Source organism: Capsicum annuum, chromosome 7 (genome assembly GCF_002878395.1).
Source record: "Capsicum annuum cultivar UCD-10X-F1 chromosome 7, UCD10Xv1.1, whole genome shotgun sequence".
NCBI lineage: Eukaryota > Viridiplantae > Streptophyta > Magnoliopsida > Solanales > Solanaceae > Capsicum > Capsicum annuum.
Window position 1 is genome coordinate 37,923,000 of NC_061117.1, and position 21,712 is coordinate 37,944,711.

The following is a 21,712-nucleotide window of genomic DNA, read 5'->3' on the forward strand; positions in this document are numbered from 1 at the left end:
ATAGCTAGTCACTTTGTCGAGTCCATTAGATCGATATACAACTTCAGTCGTTTCCAATTCACGTTGAAGACATTTCCGTCTTCATTTGCAAGTTCGACTACTCTAGAAGAGTAGACTTGATTAACTTGAAATGGACCTGACCATTTTTATTTAAGATTACCTGGAAATAATTTCAGTCTGGAGCTGAAGAGAAGCACCCAATCACCCTTTTCAAAAATCTCTTTTTGCAATCCTCCGATCATGGTACTTCTTCATCTTCTCCTTGTAAAGATCAGCTCTTTCATACGCACCGAGATGGAACTTATCCATCTCATTCAGTTGTCCTAATCTCAGCTGTGCTTCCTCATTCCAATTCAAATTCAGCCTCCTAAGTGCCCACAACACCTTATGCTCCAATTTAATTGGTAAATGACATGCCTTACAGTAAACTAATTGGTACGACGACATGCCGATTGGTGTCTTGTAAGCTGTTCTGTATGCCCGTAAGGCATCATCAAACTTCCTTTTGTAATATACAATGTTGTATATCTTCTTTTTTTTCCTTCTTCCTAAGTATACACAAGTGTTAGGTTAGTGTGTTGTGCCAAATTATTTTTTTGTTTATTCATGGTTTTCAAAATTGCTAGATTTTTATTATTATTTATAAGATTAATCTTTAACATTTTAAATCAAAGAGTAGTTAAACTTGAAGTATTTTTTTTTATTAGGGAATGATATTATTTATCTAATTAGTATTTTTCTTTTAAACTTAATACGTCCCAAAACAATATTAGGGGAATAAAAGTTTATATATATACATATATAAACACACACATACACACACTTTTCTTCATTTCTTTGGAATTACAATAATTTTTTCCAGGACTATTATGGGAACTAGAGAAAGCAACAATTATTATTATCAGTTATACCCATAATGGTTCATTGTAACTTGATTCTATTTGAACAAAATCCTGAGTCTGCCATTAGTTGAATGACAAGGATAACTATACTTGTAAAAAACTTATACGAAGGAAAATGTAATTATTTTTAAGAGTACAAGAGTAATTATGACCTTTTTTCTTAAAAAAAAACTCTTGCTTTGAGAGGTTGGCACTAGGAGAGTAGGGTTTTAAGCCGTTACGAGTTTTTTTCTACAAAATACAACTTTCTTCCCTTTTGAGATTGTGTTTGGATCGGTTATTTTAAATGATTTTCAACTTTTAAATTCTTTTTTTTTGTTAATTTTTGGGATTATTTGGAAAAGACAGAGTATACTTTTGTATCTACTTATGGGTTAAAAAGGTGTTGACATAATACATAAACATGCCTTTTAACTTGTCCTCAAATCACATATATGACCTCCAAGTTGGGGTGTGCACAAGTAGAAACTTAAAATTATATAAAGTTGAACAAGTAGACACACACGTACATAATACATGTAGGATGCCACAAAGGATAAGAATTGACCACGTAGGACACCATATGGACATATGTCTACTTGTTCAACTTTATATAAATTTGAGTATCTACTTGTGCACACCTAAAGTTGGAGGTTATAGATGTGATCTGAGGACAAGTTAAAGGGCATGTTTATGTATTGTGCCAAAGGTATTTTCTTCATTTCTTTTTAGTTGTTATTTTTCATATTTCGAGAATCAATTTGACTAATTCTCATAGGTAAATTAGATATTCAAAAATTCTATGAAAATTACTTTTAAGTTATAATTTTTTTTTTAAATATGATTAAAAAATACATCTTAAAATAATAGTTAAAATTTATATTGTTTGATTTTAAAAAAGAAAACTATGACAACTGAATAAGAATGAAAGCACAGAAATAAGACAAAAATTGATATTACAACTTATGGCTTTTAGCTTTTATAGCTTACTAGTTTAACCGCAAGTGACTCGCATGCAAAACGTTTAATTATTTAAAATTAAATAATTTTATCTATTACTGAAATTTTAATGAAGTGTAAAAAGTTCAAATTATTTTACAAAGATCCTTCACACTTAAATAAAATAGTGTAAATCTAAACATATATTTTAGTATAAGCGTGCGCGCGCGCACACACACACACACATATATATATACCACCAGAAGTTCCAAGTGGTTGATGGATCATCACGTTTGCATTTACCATGCACTACCTCTTTCCCTCGCTGCCAAAGGCTAAGAGAGACACATCAATTTAAACCATATCTATGGTATGATTATTTTCTTCTTTTATTTTTATATTTAAAATCTTTTCGTATTTTTAAAGTTAAATCTGTACAAAATCATTAATTAAATTCTTATTATGTAATTAAATTTTTTAAAAATTAGATACATCTTAATTTTTTTCTTATTCTAACGTTTTTATATTTATTTTTAGATTTTCCAGATCTTCTTAAAATCAAATTTAGTTGATTTAGAATTCATAAACTAATGAAAAAAGTATTAGTTATCATTAATTCTGATGGCTTCTAATTAGGAAAGGTTTTATAATAAATATATTTTAATTAATTTTTAACTCTTAAATATTAGAAAAAAATAGTGAAAAGACGATTTTCTCTAAAGCAAAGACTTTTAGTGAAGGGCAAAGTTAAAACAATATTTCTAAGGCCATTCACACTTTTAATATATTATAGATTATAGATAGATATAGATTATAGATACAAATATAGATAAGCTGCTTAAAAAAAGTCAATCCAAACACCATATTTATCCACTATACTTCAAATTTATTCAATTTTAATCATGTAAAATCAAGATATATATTTTTATCTTGTATCTAGTTTATCCTTCTTATTAGGGGAAGTTTCAAAGATCATTGGTCCTCTCTCGATGTTTCACTCCATCACACTTGAAAGGATTGAGAGAACAATATAATTCTCGTATGTTTATTTGCTGTTTCATCATCCTTCTCTACAAACATACAATGCTAAAGCCCTACTAAGGGAAAAAGTGTACAAGGATTCTCAGATAATGAATCAGAGCAGCTTGAGGAACACAGATACTATTATTTATCCTTATAGTAGTTATCCTAAGATCCATGTCATGACTCGACCTCAGGCCTGGCCGTGACAGGTATCTCAAGTCCACCACGGACCAGAGATCAACCCCTTAACCTAACCTCAAGAACACAATGATGATGATGATGACGATGATGATAATGATAATAACAATGATAATGATAATGATAATAATAATGATAATGATGATAATAATAATAATAATAATGATAATAATAATAATAATACAAAAGCCAATGAAATAGAATAAAAAGATGAATATATAACTCAATGAAGACCAAGAGTCAACAACAACCAACCAATCCACATCTATCCATGGAAGCCTGTAAAACCAAAATAACACCTAAGTCAGGACATGCTCCCGACCATGACCAAAAGAATTAAAAGGTACTGAGTAAATAAGGAAGAATAATGAAATGATAAAGCCTTCCGAAGGATGGAGCCTACCACTTTACAACAACTCAACGTACATGCTCAACCACCTAATACTGTACAGGGGCAATGAAAATGACGCAGCCCAGACCGGGGCCTTATCGTAATGGGCATCCCAAGTTCACCTAGGACCGGAGGCCACCCCCTTAATCCCACCTAACCACCTTATACAACCTTAGATTGGCTGAATTTCGAGCATATAACAAGATTACATAATGCTCTCATGAGGACTCTAGGATAGGATCACCACCATGACCGACCCAACCAAGTCTGACCATACCAAACCTACCATCCATACCACACCAAACCAAAGAGAATATCAAAACATAATATGATAATAAATCCCAAAATGTAATACGATGAAATGGTGAGAAATTATGTCCGATGATGCCAACCTCCCAGCTTATTCCAATGCCAACGATGACACCAACACCGATCCCGCCCATATCAACCGCCAAAAGTACCACAAAGCCTCTATCCAAGAGAACACAAATATTTAGTTGGGATATGCCCCCAACCATGGCCAAAACCAATATCCAGAAAGAAAGTAAAATATGTAAGAATGTCTAATAAAATATGTAAGAATGTCTAATATGAAATGATGCCTTTCGAAATGATGGAAGCTCACCACTTCAGTCTATTAAGCTCTCCCCGAATCAAGTACTATGAAGGAGGAGTCAAACGTCTGGTTCCTGCAAAGAGTAGGTATACATCCGTCAGTAGACGGGTTAGTGGGTGAACACTAGCATGAAACTCGAGGTAAGGATAAAGTAATGCCAATTATCAAAACCAAGTGAAAACCATCCAATGCGCACAACCATACATATGTATAAGTGCTGGGAAAAAGGATCAGGTTTAACATGCCATTTAAAACCTTAACCTGGGCTATGTATCTTAGTCGTCCAATCACCCACGAGCCATATGGGTTCAATTTCCCTTGTTGAAAGAGTCACGGTGCGTGTAGCCGCACGACTAGGCAATAACCCTGGGATGAATAGTACATGCCTCCAATATAAATGTGACACTCACACATGGCCATCGGAGACCCCTCATATTGATAAATATGAGTTTCTGGTTTTGATCCCCCCCGGGACCATCACTTTCCATGACATAGCTTACATTTTCCGCTATTAATGCCCAGTTAAAACCATTAAAAACCAATCCAATTATCCATTTATTAATCAAGGATATTTAATAAATCAGCGGCATCGTCATACCACCATACTTGCAAGCATTATCCATAGCTAAACCATTTAGATTAAGGGGACTCTCGGTGCTCGTTCCATTTACCATATTAACCTCTTGGGAGACTACTATTAACCTCTTGGGAGACTACCATGTTCTCCACAAGCATAACCAATTAGCCTTTAAGCAAAAGAATCTCTTGGGGACTCTCAGTACGAGGACTCTCGGTGCCCGTACCATTTACCATATAGCTCATAAAAGTATTCAATCAGTACTTTGAATGTACTGAGTATGTGAGATGGGGAAACAAACTAGTATAAGATAAACACTAGTGCATGAAACATGGTGAACTAATGCAAGGCTATGTATAAACATATACTGAATAAAAACTGAATAACTAAATACAAGGTCATGTAAAAGATGAAACTAAAACATAAACTTAGCATTATGGGAGCTAACATTAACCGACATACCCCAATCTAAGCTAATCAAGGTCCAACCTATAACCTAGTTGGATGGGTGTTTAGTACCTTGCCAAGGGTACGAACACTGGCTGGGGTAGATCTACTAAATTAGTCCCGAAGGACTAGGGTGTCAGTCCTCAACTGGCGGGTGACTCCTTATAACCAACGGTGGTGCCTTAGTTTTGGAAATTAGGGAATTCTACTAAAGGTCTCAGGCCTAACTAATGGGTGAGCCTTTATCCCTACATTCACCCGATTCTAAGTACTACTCCTAACTGAATAAGACTAATAACTAATATATTTTCAATATAATTATATTCTAAAAATATCAACAATGGATAATCCAAAGTGTTCAAGAACATGTAAGCTAGTGTATGCATGAATTCCTAGGTATCAGGTGGTCATAATCCACTAGCTCAAAACATGACAATATTAAACTGAACATCTTGAGAAATTTCACAATTCAAGCCCAAAACTCAGCAATTTATCAATATAAAGGGAATTCATGATTTTGACTACAGGAAGATACTAAACTTATGGGAAATATGTACTCATAGTTTAATTACAAGAATAAACTAAAATTTCAAGAAAACTCATACTTTCTATGGAACCCTAAACTTAAAGGGTGAGTTAAACCAGAGAATTTGAGAAATCTTTAGGACTCAATGAGTGGAAGTGCAATATCTTATTTTGATGATGATCAGTTGACAACAAGGGACCAGGTCCTTAGGTCTTTTTGGATTCAGTACAACTTTCATATGTCTGCACAGTTTTGTTTGTTAGTGTAACAAAATGCGTAGGTGAACTGTGTACCAATCAGGACACTTGGCCTACTCAAAATTCTACCCTAGTCACTATCCTGCTATAAATAGAAGAGAATACTTCTTAATTTAATGTTTTTGCAATCTTATTATAGAAAGAAGAAAACAACAAAAACTCAATATTGCTCAAGTTTTAACTTTTTGTTTGCTGAGGGAGTAATTGTTCTTGAGTCAAGTCTTGGTCTGTAATTGAATTACTCATATTATAAGAGTACTGATTTTCTTGTGTCTGTAGAGTGCTTAGGTAGAGTTACCTAAGTTGATTTTTGTTAGAGTTAATCAATACTGAGAGGAGATCTTGACAAAGTTGTCAAGGAGAGTTTATAATAGATTTATTATAAATTAGTGGATCTTAGAGCTAAGCTCCAATGGAGTCTGTAATCATGAGTTTGATTATAATAGATTTTTAAGTGCTTGTGAGGGCAAGCCATGGTTTTTCATCCCTTGAGCAAGGAGTTTTCCACGTTAAGCCATTGTGTTCTTTACTTTTCTACAATGTTTTATTTCCTTACCACTTTACTACTTTATTTCCTATATCAGACTGTAAAGAACTTGGTCCCTTATAAGGTGGTACAGTCCTTCATGATTTATCAATTGGTATTAGAGCAAGGACACTCTAAAAGGGTTATACCTCGAGTGAGTTATTGATCATGGCTACTCCACCTAATCTGGAAGAATGGAAATCTACCACTACACCACCCCGCTTTAATGGACAGTACTATGGGTGGTGGAAATCCAGGATGTATGATTTTTTTATGGCTGAGGGCAGTAAGCTAATGAATGTAATCCTTGATGGTCCTCATGCGTGGTATAGGACCAGATGAGTATAACAGGATTTTTGCTTTTAAAAATGCTAAGGAAATCTGGGACTGTCTAAAGACTGCTCATGAAGGAACAACAAATTTGAAGGATTCAAAAGTTGACATGCTGACCATTCAGTATGAATCTTTTTCCATGATGGAAGGAGAAACAATACAAGAAATGCATACTAGATTCACTTCAATCATAAATGAGTTGCACTATCTAGAAGAAGTGATTCCCTTCTATAAGCAAGTGAGGAAAATTCTAGGTGTTCTTCCTAAGTATTGGAAAGTAAAGTTGATGCTATTACAGAGGCATGACATCTGAAGACACTTACTATGGATAAACTTATTGGTAATCTAGAGACTCATGAGCCCAATAAGCAATAAGGGGAAGAGAAGAAAGAAGTAAAAAAGGAAAAATCTCTAGCATTAAAGACTTCAAAGTCTGATTCAATTGAGGAGGACACTGAAGTTGCCTATTTGGCAATAAGGATTGTTAGAGCAATGAAGAAAAGTAGTCAGTTTCCAAGAAGAGGAAGTAGAAACAAAAAGGGAGGTACAACTGAAGTTTGTCATAAATGTTGAAGTCCTAAGCATTTTATAAAGGATTATCCACTACACAAAATGGACTATTAGGAATATCAAAAGTATGGAGCTAACAAAGGAAAAAAGAATGACCAGGTCCCTGAGAATTCAAGAAGGAAGGTTGCAACTGATTATGCAGTAAAACAGACTTTAGCTGTCTTGGGAGATTTCTCCAGTGAATCTGAGAAGGATGAAAAGATTGAAGATATTTTTGTGCTGGCTATTGAGGAGTGTGAAGTTACCTATCATTCCTTGTTTTCTCTTATGGAAAACACTGAAGATAAAGAAGAAAATAAGGTAACTCTTTCTGACATTAAGGAAAAATTAGATAACTACTCTTCTAGAAAGATAAAGAAACTTGTAAATGTGTTGATTGATTCTATGTTGAATTGACTACTGAGAAAAATGCTCTAGAAGAGAAAGTAGAAAATCAAGAGCTTGAATTGATTGCCTTAACTCTCTAGATCTCTGAAATAGAAGAGCTGTTCACAAAATTAAAATCTAAAAATCTGAGCTTAATGAGTCAACTAGAGAAAGTAAATAATTCTGATGATAGTGAGAAGAAAGAAGCCTCAAGGATTCAAGTTAAGCTTGATAAAAAATCGAGGGATTCCCAAAAGTGCCTCATGACTATTCCATAAGGATAAAGAATTAGAAGGGACCTAGTCCGTATAAGAGAAGAACTTAACAAATCACTAAAATGGACTAAATCCTCACAAATCATTTCTAATTTAACTGGTCAGAGTGTCAATAGTGGAAAATTCCTTGGATATCGGTATAAAACCCAATAACTTAGGTTTCAAGGAAAAGTTGTTCATGGTGTTAGAAACAAAGTCCACAAATCTCTATGTACTCATTATTGAAGAGATGACACATGAAGGAAAACTAACAAATTTGTCTTAGAGTTAGAATGAACAATGCTAGATACATTAGCAGAAGAAAGTATACATGTGGTCTTTGATGAGTCAGGAAAGTTAGTGAATCTAGGTGATGATGAAGATTTTGATATTGAAGAAATCATTCCTGTTCAAAGGGATGATATTGCTTAAGATAATAATCAAGTACTAAATGATGTAGTTGGGAATGATAAAGGTGATGGTGATTCAGGATCTCAGTTACAGACTCTTGGTCCAGATAAAGAACATCAAGAAGGGTCCATTCAAAATCCCAGGGACCTAGTCCCAGTGGAACTCATCTCAGAAGGTCAAACTGGAGGTATAAATCTTCTCACCCACTTGAGAATTTGACTTCATCTTTGAAATCTGGGGTCCAAACAAGAGCTCAAATCAGAAATTTTGTGGCATTCTTAGCATTCTTATACCAAATTGAGCCAAAAAATATGAAAGAAGATCTGATAGATACTAACTGGATTAATGCAATGTAGGAGGAGCTTCATCAATTTGAAAGAAGTAAAGTCTGACACTTGGTCTCCATACCTATTATTAGAATAATTTATGAAGTATTAGTTGAGGCTGGGGTTGATCAAAATAACTTGACCTACTAAGATGAATTAGTTTTTCTCCATAAAATTGCCCATAAGATAGGTATCCTTGATAAAGTATGTACACACTCAAGAAAGAGAGGGACCTAGTCCCATCTCTCGGGTTAGTACCAAAACTGTAAATTTCAAAAATCATAAAAATCTATCGAAAAAGCCGCATGTCTTTCCTTATCTGAGTAAAAGCTATCAATTATCTAGTAAGGTGAAGTGTCACACTAATTAGGACCAGACATGTTATTTTGTTCAAAAGGCATCTAAATGTCAATGGTCACCTCCCTTAAATACAAAATCAAACTTATTCTATTTTCTTCTCTTCGAAATTAATTCACAAATCTTCTTTCTCAAATTATTCATTCTCTTAGAAACAAATTGTTCTTATTCTCTCTCTCACAAAAGATCTAAATGGCTGATAATTCTAATAAATTAAATCCCACTAAAGACCTAAAAATGAGTCAATCCCCATAAATTCAGTCTAAAAAATCCCAAATTGAACATTCAGATTCTTCAATACCAAGAACAGTAGAAGATCCCTTCTCAAATCTTCAATAGAATCTGATTCCATACCACCTATTCCATCCCCTTTAGTAACTACTGAGACTCTAGAGGTATTCATTCCTGTCAAAACTTTAGCTACCATGGAAACCCCTACTATGTTGGCCATGGTGGTAGACCTAAATTAGGGCTTTGGTTCACCAATTAAACATGAAGATTCTCAACCCAAAGTTCCTTTTTCCTTAGAAGAACCAAAAATACCTAAAGTTTCTAAAACATTTAATGTACCTGGTTTCCATACTCCCTCCGAGTCAAATCCTATTTTTGCTCAACTATGCAACAAAGAAATTCTAGGGAAAAGATCTGATCATTCTAGTAGTGTGGATTGGGTGGCTGAGAATTTAATCCTGCTTGCTAATGACCCAAGAGAAATCTCCCATAGCGGAGAAAATCCAGTAGTTAGTGAAAAGGAAAGTGATCTATCTTCTAAATGAGATATTCCTATAGTTTGGGAGTTTGTACAACCTCCAAATAAGGCGGATAAGGTAGATGATGAAGGACCACCACTAAGGTGGTCAATACAAAAACAAAGAGAAAGTAAGGGTAAAAAGAAGGTGGTTGGTGAAAAGGTTGCTAGAACATATTTAACTAGAAGATCTGAGAAGAAGTTGTTAGGGGATGTTATAAGGACTAGCAAATCATCTACTGCTAAGAGAAAAAAACTGAAGAAAACCTCTGTAGTGGAGGATGAAAATGTATAAGTTGTAGATATTAGAGTGGGAGAGGATGTTAATCCTGATGTTCTTGATGCAATAGAAAAGAGAAAAAAAAAGAAGTTCATGTTAAAGGAAAGACCAAGTCCTCTGCTTCAAAGTCTGGAAGCCCTGTGTAAGACACCGAAAAAAAAATCCTTAGCTTAATTTAGTCCTCTAAGCTTGTTAAGGGGTCCAAACTTAGAATATTCTAGCTAAGTATTCAGACTTAGTGCCATTTTAGCCTTCGAAAGTTGGCGATCTTATTTCATGGCCTTTACGCCTATTAAATATAGATATTTAGGTTGATTCATGATCAGTAATGTCCGTAGGTGTTTCCGAACAAGTTTCGAATTTTTTGGACTTCATTTGAAACACTTTTGGAATCCCAAAACAGTGGATCAATGCGATCTTGGCATGCCGCGTTGACTATCGTGTTGATGAATGTTTTCCCCTGCTTCCAGCGTTAATCTCAAGTGAGTCAATGCAGACTCGACATAATGCGTTGGCTATCAGGTCGATGACAATAACGCAACGCATCGGTCTGCGCATCGATGGTGCAATTTTCAGTCATTAAAAGATCGCGTCCTTGGGGGTATTTGGATTTTTTTCCCTTAACCTTCATCCCCCTAAACATGAAATTTATCACCTTAGAGAGCAATTAAACTCATCTTTTCTCAAAATTGCTCAAGAACAAAACCCTAGAAGCTTCAATTTCAAATCAAGAACTCAAGGTTCCACCATTAACTTTCAGAAATTCCTTAACTAAGGTATGTGAAGTATTCATCAAAGGGTTCCTTCCACTCTTGGAGTCCAAGAAACTCTTTTAGAGTTCATGTGGAGTGATTTCATGATTTCCATGAGTTGAATTAAAGTGTATTCATGATTTATTGCAAGATTCATGTAGAGTTAATAGATATGTATGCTTTATCATATGATTTCATGTTAAAACTCTTGAAATTATGTAATTGGAATTGAATCACGTAGCCTACATGTTGTTTTAGTATTATGGGCATGTATTATGCCCCATAAATGTGTGATGAATTATCCATGTGAGTTGAGTGGTAAAATTATGTCATGTTTAGCATGTGTGCAAGTGTTTGGTTGAATGCCCAAATGAATGAATGATGACTAAGTAGTTAGTTACCATGTCTCAAGAATTATGCCATGTCTTTTAAGTTTGTGCTATCGAGTCCTGGGGGTATTTAATACCCGACAATTTAGCTGCTTGTGTAGAGCCATGGTCAATCATAGAGTAGAATCAGTCATGTCTCGATTAGTAGAATTCAGTCATTTACAGAACTTAGGAAAACTCAGTGAACTTAGAATCAGTCTAGCTCAGTTCAGTTCAGCCTAGTACAGTTTAGAATTCAGTCCAACATCTATTCAGTTGGGAGTAGGATTCAGCACCGAGTAAACCAAGGATGGGGACTCTTCTGCCAGTAGAGGGTGTAATCCTTAGAAGCAGTCCTCGCATTCCAGAACTACGTAGCCAGCATAGGTTGAGACGTTAACCTGCCAGTTGAGGGTTGATAAGGTAATCTACCTGCCAGTTGAGGGTACCACCATTCTCATTCAGAGTACCTGCCAGATGAGGGTGATGCAGCACTTGTCCTTACCCGTGGCACAGTATTGATACCCTTCCAACTGGGGTTACAGGTTGGACCCCTAATCAGTTTGAGAAAGGGCATGTCAGTTAGACGATTCTTCTCATAGTCTCAGTTCCAGTCTCAGTCTCAAGATAGAACTCAATTCAGTTTTACAAATTCAGGACTATCAGACATAGTCACTCGGCTCAGTACGGTACTCAGTATGGTTCCACAGTATTCAAAACTATCAGATATAGTCATTTAGATATTCAGTAATACAGTATTTGTGAACTTAGATATCTATTATCAGTATTCAGATTCAGTACTCAGTATTAGCACGATCTCGTTACAGTCTATGTATTCATGCATGTACTCCTACTCAGTCATACTCACGTTATTCAGTTATTATTGTGCATGCATATAAACCCATGTATTTTATCCTACCTCACTGAGCACACCAGTACATTTAAAGTACTGACGCATGCTTTTCTTTATGCTATGATGTCTTATATCATAGGTTCAGACGCACGGGCTCCAGAGCACCCTTAGCAGTTCAGATTCTCAGCTTTCAGAGTAGTGGTGAGTCCTTATAGTTTGAGGACATGTTTATTATTTACAGTACTTCAGTTTTATTTTAGTAGATAGAGTTAGTTGGGGGCTTGTCCCATCAACTCCACAATTCAGACAGCTAGGGGCTTTTCAGACTAGAGTATTTTCAGACAGTTGTTCAGTTTTTCAGTACTTATATTCAGTTTTGGTATTTGGATACCGCATTCAGATTTATTTACATATTCGAACCTTATGGCATATGTTTGGCTATTTCCGCAATCATTACAATATTTATTACACAATTATTGCAGCAGATACCAGTCATGGGTTAACTTATGGTCCTGCGGGATTATGAGCACTGTATAGCATCCGGGGTACAGACTCGAGGTGTTACAAACTTGGTATCAAAGACTAAGGTTCAGCAGTGACCTAGGAAGTCTGAAAGTCGCATCTAGTAGAGTCTTGTGCATGGGTGTGTTGTACGCCACACTTATGGACAGAAGAAAAATTTCCCTTCTTTCGGTATTTATGTCGTGCGAGTGAGCATGAGCTCCAGTTACACTCTTTCTAATCTTAGCTTCTTTTCTATTTATAGAATATGCCTCTAAAGAGGACTCAGGGAAGAGGAATGGGAGACCAGTCAGCCCCTCGGGCCATCCATCCAGATCCTTTGGGTGAGCATGTCACCCATGCAGAGTTCAGAGCAGCCTTTACCACCCTAGCTCATTCTATAGAAGCTAAGAATGAATGTCCAGCTACGATTTCGACCAACCCAGTGGACAATACTATTGCTTCTAGAATTCGGGACTTTACCCGAATGAACCTTCCATCGTTTACCCAGTCTACATTAGATGAGAACCCTTAGGAATTTCTTGATTAGGTGTAGAAGGTTACCAGTATTATAGGGGTAACTGCTGTTGAGAGTGCTGAGTTGGCCGTATATCAGTTGTAGGATGTGGTTCACTCATGGTTTAAATAATGGAAGGCAGAGAGGGCTGTAGATGCAGGGACCATAGAGTGGGAGAAGTTTGCCATTGCTTTTCTGGATAGGTTTTTCCCACTAGAGTTGAGGGAAGTAAAGGTTCTAGAATTAATCAATCTGAAGTAGGGTAATATGACAGTGTAAGTGTATTCTCTCAAGTTTACTCAATTAGCTAGATATGCTCCTCATGTGGTGAAAGACAACAAATCCTAAATAAGTAAGTTTGTGTTAGGGGTTGCTAGCAGCGTGGTCAAGGAGTGTAGGACCACAATGTTGATTAAGAAGATGGACATATCTAGGCTCATGGTCCATGCTCAACAGATAGAGGAGGCTAAGAATAGGGAGAAGGAGAAAGAGAAGAAGAGAGTGAGAACAGATAGTTTTAACTTCACACAACCTAAGTTAGAAGCTGGGAATCATTCTCAGTTCCACCCAAAATCTTCAGTTCCAGTTCCGTCCTCAGCTAGTGCTCTTGTGCCGAAATTTAGAGACGATAATAGGGATATAGCACCATGCCCTAAACCCTAGGACAGTGTTAGCACTGCCCGAACAAATCCCCTTTATCAGAAGTGTGGCAGAAACCACCAAGGTATTTGTAGAGCAGGCAGCGATGTGTGTTTCGGGTGTGGTAAGCCAGGCCACAGAGTCAGAGATTATCCCTAGTTAGGTTCTTAGGGTCAGAATAACCGTCCCTCAGCTTAGTTCAATCACCCGAATCAGCAGGGTGCCGCTTCTAGTGCCACCAATGGAAAATGCCCAAACAGACTCTATGTTCTTTAGTCCCAACAGGATCAGGAGAGTTCTCCTGATGTGGTCACTGGTACGTTACAAGTTTATCATTTGCATGTTTACGCTTTGTTAGATCCAGGAGCCTCTTTGTCCTTTGTTACTCCTTATATAGATGTTGACTTCGAAGTCAGTCCCGAAATCCTAGCAGAGCTTTTCTTAGTCTCTACCCAGTGGGTAAATCTATCATAGCCCAACAGTTATACAAGAACTGTCCAGTTATGGTATCTTAGAAAGTTACTTTAGCAGGCTTAGTCAAATTAGAGATGACTGATTTTGATGTCATTCTCAGCATGGATTGGCTTCATTCCTGCTATGCCTCAGTCAACTACAGAAACAAAATTGTTCAGTTTTAGTTTCCAAATAAACTTGTCCTAGAGTGGAGGGGTAGTACTTCAGCACTAAGGGATCAGTTTGTTTCTTACCTTTAGGCTAGAAAATGATAGCTAGGGGATGTGTGTACCATCTCATTCGAGTCCAGGACATTAGTTCAGAAATCCCTACTCTTGAATCAGTGTCAGTAGCATGTGAATTCCCAGATGTGTTTCCCGAAGACCTTCCTGGATTCCTCCCAAAAGGGAAATTTATTTCGAAATCGATATTCTCCCAGATACTCAGCCTATATCTATCCCGCCATACAAAATGGATCTAGCAGAACTCAAAGAATTGAAGGAACAGTTACAGGATCTCCTAGATAAGGGATTCATCCAACACAGTGTGTCCTTGTTGGGTGTACCAGTTTTATTCGTGCATAAGAAAGACGGTTCTCTTAGAATGTTTATTGACTATAGTCAGTTAAACAAAGTTACATTTAAGAACAAATATCCACTTCCAGAATCGATGACTTATTTGACCAACTTTAGGGTGCCAGCTATTTCTCTAAGATAGACCTCAGATCAAGCTATCATCAGCTCAGAGTCAGGGAATGTGACATCCCGAAAATAGCTTTAGAACTGGGTATGGTCTCTTTTAATTCTTAGTCATGTCCTTTGGTCTTACCAATGCCCCAACAGTTTTTATGAACTTGATGAACTGTGTGTTCAAGAAGTACTTGGCCATGTTCGTCATAGTCTTCATAGAAGACATTCTTGTTTACTCCCGTAGTGAACATGATCATGAAGACCATCTCAAAATAGTATTACAGACTATCAAAAACCATCAGCTATTCACCAAATTTAGTAAGTGTGAATTTTGGCTAAGGTTAGTAGCCTTCCTTGGCTATATAATTTTCAGTGATGGCATTAGAGTTGATCTCCAAAAAGCTGAAGCAGTGAGAAACTAGCCCAGTCCCATCACTCCATTAGATATCAAGAGTTTCTTGGGTTTGGCCAGCTATTACCGATGGTTTGTTGAGGGATTTTTGTCTATTGCATCCCCTATATCCAGATTGACTCATAAGAAAGTCAAATTCTAGTGGTCAAATTCTTGTGAGAAGAGTTTTCAGGAGTTGAAGACTGACTCACTACAACTCCAGTTTTGACCTTACCAGATGGTTCAGACGGCTTTTTTGTGTATTTGATGCCTCCAGAGTTGGCTTGGGGTGTGCTTTGATACAGAGAGGTAAGGTCATAGCCTATGCCTCTAAGAAGCTTAAACCCCATGAGAAGAACTATCCTACTCATGATCTTAAGTTAGCAGCAGTAGTGTTTGACTTAAAGATTTGGAGGCACTATTTGTATGAGGTGCACATTGATGTGTTCACTAATCATAAGAGCCTACGGTATGTGTTATCTCAGAAAGATTTAAACCTTCATCAGAGAAGGTGGTTGGAGTTGTTGAAAGACTACGACATGAGTGTCCTATATCATCCGGGCAAGGACAATATAGTGGTCGACGCCCTCAGTAGAATGTCTATGGGTAGTGTTGCTCATGTGGAGGATAGTAAGAAGAAGTTAGCTAAGGAAGTCCATCAGTTAGCCCGGCTAGGTGTCCGCTTAGTCGATTCAACAGAAGGTAGTGTATGGGTACAGAGTAGTTCAGAATCAAGGTAAAGGAAAAGCAGGATAGGGATCACAGTTTAGTCAAGTTGACGGAATCAGTCAAAGATCAGAAAGTAAAGGTTTTCTCCCAAGAGGGAGATGGTGTTTTGCATTGTCAGGGTCGACTATGTGTGCCAGGCGTAGATGACTTAAGGAAGCAAATTCTTGCATAAGCGTATGGTGCGTGCTACTTTATTCATCCAGGGGCCACTAAGATGTACCGTGATTTGCGGAAGATCTATTGGTGGAGTGGGATGAAGAGAAATATTGCAGAGTTTATGGCTAAGTGCTCAACATGTCAGCAGGTTAAGATTGAGCATCAGAAGCCTAGTAGGTCCATACAGGAGTTCAGTATTCCCAAATAGAAGTAGGAAGAAGTGAACATGGACTTTATGACGGGTTTGCCTCGTAATCATCATCAACATGATTCAGTTTGGTCATTATAGATAGGATGACCAAATCAGCTCATTTCCTACCAGTCCATACCTCCTATTCAATCGAAGATCACACCAAACTCTATATCAGGGAGTTGGTCAGATTGCACGGTGTTTCATTGTCCATTATCTCAGTTAGAGGTACCCAGTTCAACTCTTTTTTCTGGAAAGCATTCCAAAAGGGTCTTGGTACCCGAGTTTACCTCAATGTAGCTTTTCAAAACAACCTCTCTTATGAAGAAATTCTAGTCGAAATCCTTGACTAACAGATTCATAGACTGAGGAACAAAGAAGTCCCTCTAGTCAAAGTTCTATGGCAGAATCAGTCCAGTGAGAGAGCTACTTGGGAAACAGAAGCAGACATGCGGACCAAGTATCCTCACCTCTTCTCCGCTATTCCAAATTCAGTTCAAGGTAATAGTTTATCTTAAGCTTATTCAAATTCATGTTCAGATTTTAGTTACAAACTTGGCATCAGTTACCATTGCATGTTCAGTCACATGTTCATGAGTCAATTCAATCATGTATTTATGCATCAGATATGCATGTCCAGTATGAGAAACTTAGCTTACCAGTAATCCCAGTCATGCATTCATGAATCATGTCCAGCTATGTGCTCATGCATCAGATATGCATGTTCAGCACGATAATTTAGTGTATCAGTGATCTCAGTCATGAAACCATGTTTCAGTTGTGCATGCCCAATGTCTAAGTTTAGTATATCAGTATTCTCAGACACATCAGTCTCATTCGAGGATGAATATTCCCAAGGGAGATATAATATAAGACCCCACAAAAAAATCCTTAGCTTAATTCAGTCCTCCAAGCTTGTTAAGGGGTCCCAGACTTAGAATATTCTAGTTAAGTATTCAGACTTAGTGTCATTTTAGCCTTTGAAAGTTGGCAATCTTATTTCATAGCCTTTACGTCCATTAAATGTGGATATTTAGGTTGATTCATGATCAGGAATATCCGCAGGTGTTTTCGGACTAGTTTTGGATTTTTCGGACTTCGTTTGAAGCTCCTTTGGAATTCCAAAACAGTGTCCGGGGAAGGACCCCACCACAAGAGTGTATCGTATGCAGTCTTACCTTGCATTTTTGCCAAAGGCTGTTTCTAAGGCTTGAACCATGACTTCCTGATCACATGGCAGCAACTTTACCAGTTACTCCAAGGCTCCCCTTCAAATAGATAAAATATATAGTTGTTTAAATATACAATGGCTTGAAAATTTATTCATTATTACAATACGCTAAAAATAAATAAATAAAATATTTTATTGTCATTAGAAACATAAAACAAGACTTATGAAGTGCCATCTTTTATTTGAAATTATTGAAAAAATGAAATTTGATTTATCGTATCCAAAATTAGTACAAAGCCGATTTTCCAAGTTTAACACAAAAAAAACTTGTATTTTACTAATCAAATATTACTAATTAGTGAAGAACTAACTTGATTCTAAGGATAGACTACCATTTCATGTTAAAGGGGGTTAATGGGAATGAAAATCTAAGAGATATGTTTACCTATCAATTTTTAGTCATTTAACAACAATGCCAAATTTAATATCTAAGAGGCAAAAGGGAACGATTAGATTTGATATTCATTTAAAGAATTAAACAATTTCAAATACATGAAAGCAAACATAAATTTCATATGATAATGTGCAATATTTTTTAGTAAGAGATAGCAATATGCGTATGCAAAGGTAGATAAAAGCTTAAGAGGAGGGAAAACAAGAACTAGACTACTAGACAAAACACGTGATAGTCTATTGTAGCTTCTCTGATTTGGACAGAGATGGAGTCAAGCCATGAGACCCCAAATGCGCTCTCGAGTCACATGAAAAGAAAATAAAAGAAAAGAATTAGTGACTAATTACGTGGGACGAAAAACACGTAAGAGGGGAGGGGAGCAATTTTAAAGCCCAAGTTCCAGATAGTCATTTGAGTCATTCACAGCTTATGTTTCTGTGATGGTTAATAGTTCTAGACTAAATTAATTCGAATACAATTGTTAAAAGAGTATATTTGTCGAGGAACCACACTTCTCATTTAAAGGGCAAGTTAAAATGAACACATACAAATAGAAATCAAAAGTTTCCTGATTCCATTAAGCCTAACAGTAAAGAAAGGATAAAAGATTTTTCTTTAAAAAAAAACAGAATCCAATTGTTTAAACAAGAAGAGTAAAAACCACATTTATAAACTAATACCAAATTCATCATCCAACTTGATTGAAAATTATCTTGGTGATTAGTATGTGTTAACCTTTATGTAATTAAACATGTATCTATACCCTTTTGCAGAAATTGATAGCCACAGAATGTTAACTCCAACTAGAAACTTAAAATTGGTGTCATTATTTAAGCTAGTTACCGACACTAGGTCATTTAAGTTGGAGCAACACTTAACCAGATAAGAAAATTTAATTTATAAATGAAACAACATGCTAAATCACATCTAAAACTAAAGTGACTAATCCTATGTTCCAGTTTTAAGATCAAATAAAAACAGTAAACCTTAAAATCGTATAGTTAAACATATTTTGACGGTTAAAGTTTTCTTGGCGTTTTCCATGCTGAACTAAGAGTTGGTGAGGTCTTGTAATCACATAGACAAGCAAAGAAGAAACAAATCAAATAGCCAGGCCATGTGCAAACATTCCTAATAACATTACGATAATCTTACAATAGCCGGTCAACAGATGTTAAAGCAAAATAGATGGACAGCTACACAGACCCAAAAATGTCGAACTTCACAGAGTGTATTTCATACTGATTCACAGGAATGTGAAACAGTTAGAAAGCATACAATAAAGTATAGATAATTACAGACTACCAGAAAACTATTGTTGATTCAGGCTTGTGTTTGTAATTAGCCAAATGAACAACTTTGAGCAACTAATATTATCGTTTGAGAGTTAAAAGCTCCAGTTTGTCTATCTTTGTTTGAGAGCCCAAACTAGTGTCATTATTTAAGCTAATTACCTATATTAAATGAAAACAAGATGCTACATGCTTATCCATAGAAAAAGCTATTCAAACAAATAAACTAACTTCACATTGAGTTGTCAAGCCTCTCTAATCATTTCTAGTACCCGAGTCTAACCAAAAAACAGAGAACTCAATCTACAGAGAAATACTTTTCGAAAGTGTAAGGCTTGTAGAACTTGTTTTTATGCTAAATTGAAGGTTAAAAATCATGTTCAAGTAAACAGCTATCCTAAACAATGCCAACGGGATATCATATTAAGTGTTCATGAAAAAGAATGCCAAAATCCAACAACAGACGCTCAAGTGTTTGCAAAGATTTGACCCTTTTACAAAAATGAGACTAATTGTAACTTCATCATCCTCTTACAAATTTCAAAATCATAGAAAATGATAAGTTCATGAACACCGAAATGTTTCTGTTCATAGCACATAGGAAAAAGTTCCAGACTTTTAACACCTAAATTTATTTGAAAATATGTCAACATGCCGTGCTTTCCTTATTTTCTGAAAATAGTTTTCACGCCTTATTAATGGTAGTCGAGGTCTTGTATTAGCTGAGACAAGTGTAAGAAAGTCAAGAAATCATTACCATGTTTAAAATACTTGAATCATCGTCACAATGAACTCAAAAGAAAATGTTCAGTTATACATATTTGAACATTTAGAGACACTTAGAGCTCTGTTTAAAATTGATTCAAGTTTATAGATACTATACAAATATGACTTTCTTTGCATACCAACTACAGATATAGCCAAATAACTGCCGCAATTTTTTTTAAGCAACAACAAAAAATTTGTTTTGGACAACCAATAATTCATGTAGTTTCCATCTTTTAAAATCTTTCCCTGCTTAAGAATAACAAACTGCTCCACTCTCATAGAACTCATAACTAGACACAAAGACATGTTTAAAAGATAACACTTTAAAAGCTACCCTGCCAACAAAAAACGTCAAAAATCATCTTAAATCCAGCTGTACTACAAAAAACTCAGGTGTTATAGAGTTTATACAAACTAAATGGCAATATTTTAAGCATAAACAAATTAGCCCAAGTTTGCATTCGCCACCAATAAAACAAAATGGCCAACTCCTTTTAAATTTTCAAACATTACAGATTTCATCCGAGCCAAGTCACAAACTAAAGTATCTAATACAGACATCACATATTGTGAACCAAAATCCAATAACCCGACACTCTTTTTATTTCGTCTTTAAGTTCGTAATAAGGCAAGCAAGAGCGCTAAACTCAAATGATCAACAAATCACTAAACCAAACATAATATAATTGGACGGAATAGAATTTACTCAACCAGGTGTTCATGCAACCACCTCCGAATCACATCAAAACTTAAAAGAAAACTCAAAATAAGAATGACCAACACCTATACCCATATATCTGCAGAACCACATATTCACACACAAAACAACATTCAGAATCAAAAATGCACTTTTATCCACAGGAAGGTAATCAGCAACAACAACAAGGTGAATCTCATGTCTATATAATCAAAATAAATGAAGGACAAGAGAATGAAAGGGGGAGATTCGTACGTTTTCTGAAGCAGCGAACTAGGACTTTTCTTCGGAGATTAAACTCGATGATTTCCCACCAACTTCAAGTGCAAGCGATGAAAAGCAACAAGAGTCGAGAGAAGAGTAATCGTAAACTATAAAAATAGAGCAAGAAAACTTAAGGGAGTAAAGCAGTATGGGACTCAAGAATTCCTCTATTTTTATAACACATGAAGCCTATCCTCAATGAATGAATAGGTGGTTCTATCTACAGGCAAAGACGTAGCTCCAGCAGCAGCTTCTTTATGAAGCTAAAAAAAAAAAAAAATATTACATCAATTTTATAATAAGTTAATTGTTAAATTTTAACACATGTATTAAAGAAAAAAAAGTAAAGATATAAATTTATTATATTTTTTTATTTTTACTCTTTTTAAAAAGTAAATACACATGATAATCACTCATAATATATATTTAATGAAGGATAAATTTAAAAATAATTTTTAATATTTACCTATGAATCATTCATTTATTTTAAAATACTAAAATTACTCCAATAATTCACTTCTTGTAAAATGAAGTGAGTAAAAATTTAAAAATAAAAAAAGAGGGAGAAAAAGAGCAAAAAATCTTCATACTTCAGATCTTGAAAGTAACGGAGAAGACTATTACAACTATTAGGTCTGTAAAAGTCACAAAATCCAGCGGACTCGTCATGATTGAAGTGACAGAAACTTGAAAAAGAATAGAAGATTTAGGGGTCACTTGGTTTGAAAACAAGTTATACCGAGATTAGTTATGATGAGATAAGTTATGTTGGAATTAGTTATGCTGGGATAAATTATGCTGA

At 35.7% G+C, this 21,712-nt stretch overlaps 1 long non-coding RNA gene across 1 annotated transcript; it reads right to left on the bottom strand.

Annotated features, from left to right (window-relative positions):
- Positions 1–3,171: 3,171 nt before the first annotated feature.
- On the bottom strand, positions 3,172–21,134 carry LOC107877832. The gene is made up of 3 exons (XR_007042709.1): positions 20,902–21,134; positions 17,443–17,532; positions 3,172–4,121 (listed from the first exon to the last, which is right to left on the bottom strand). It is a non-coding gene; the product is annotated as an uncharacterized LOC107877832 (long non-coding RNA).
- Positions 21,135–21,712: the final 578 nt, after the last annotated feature.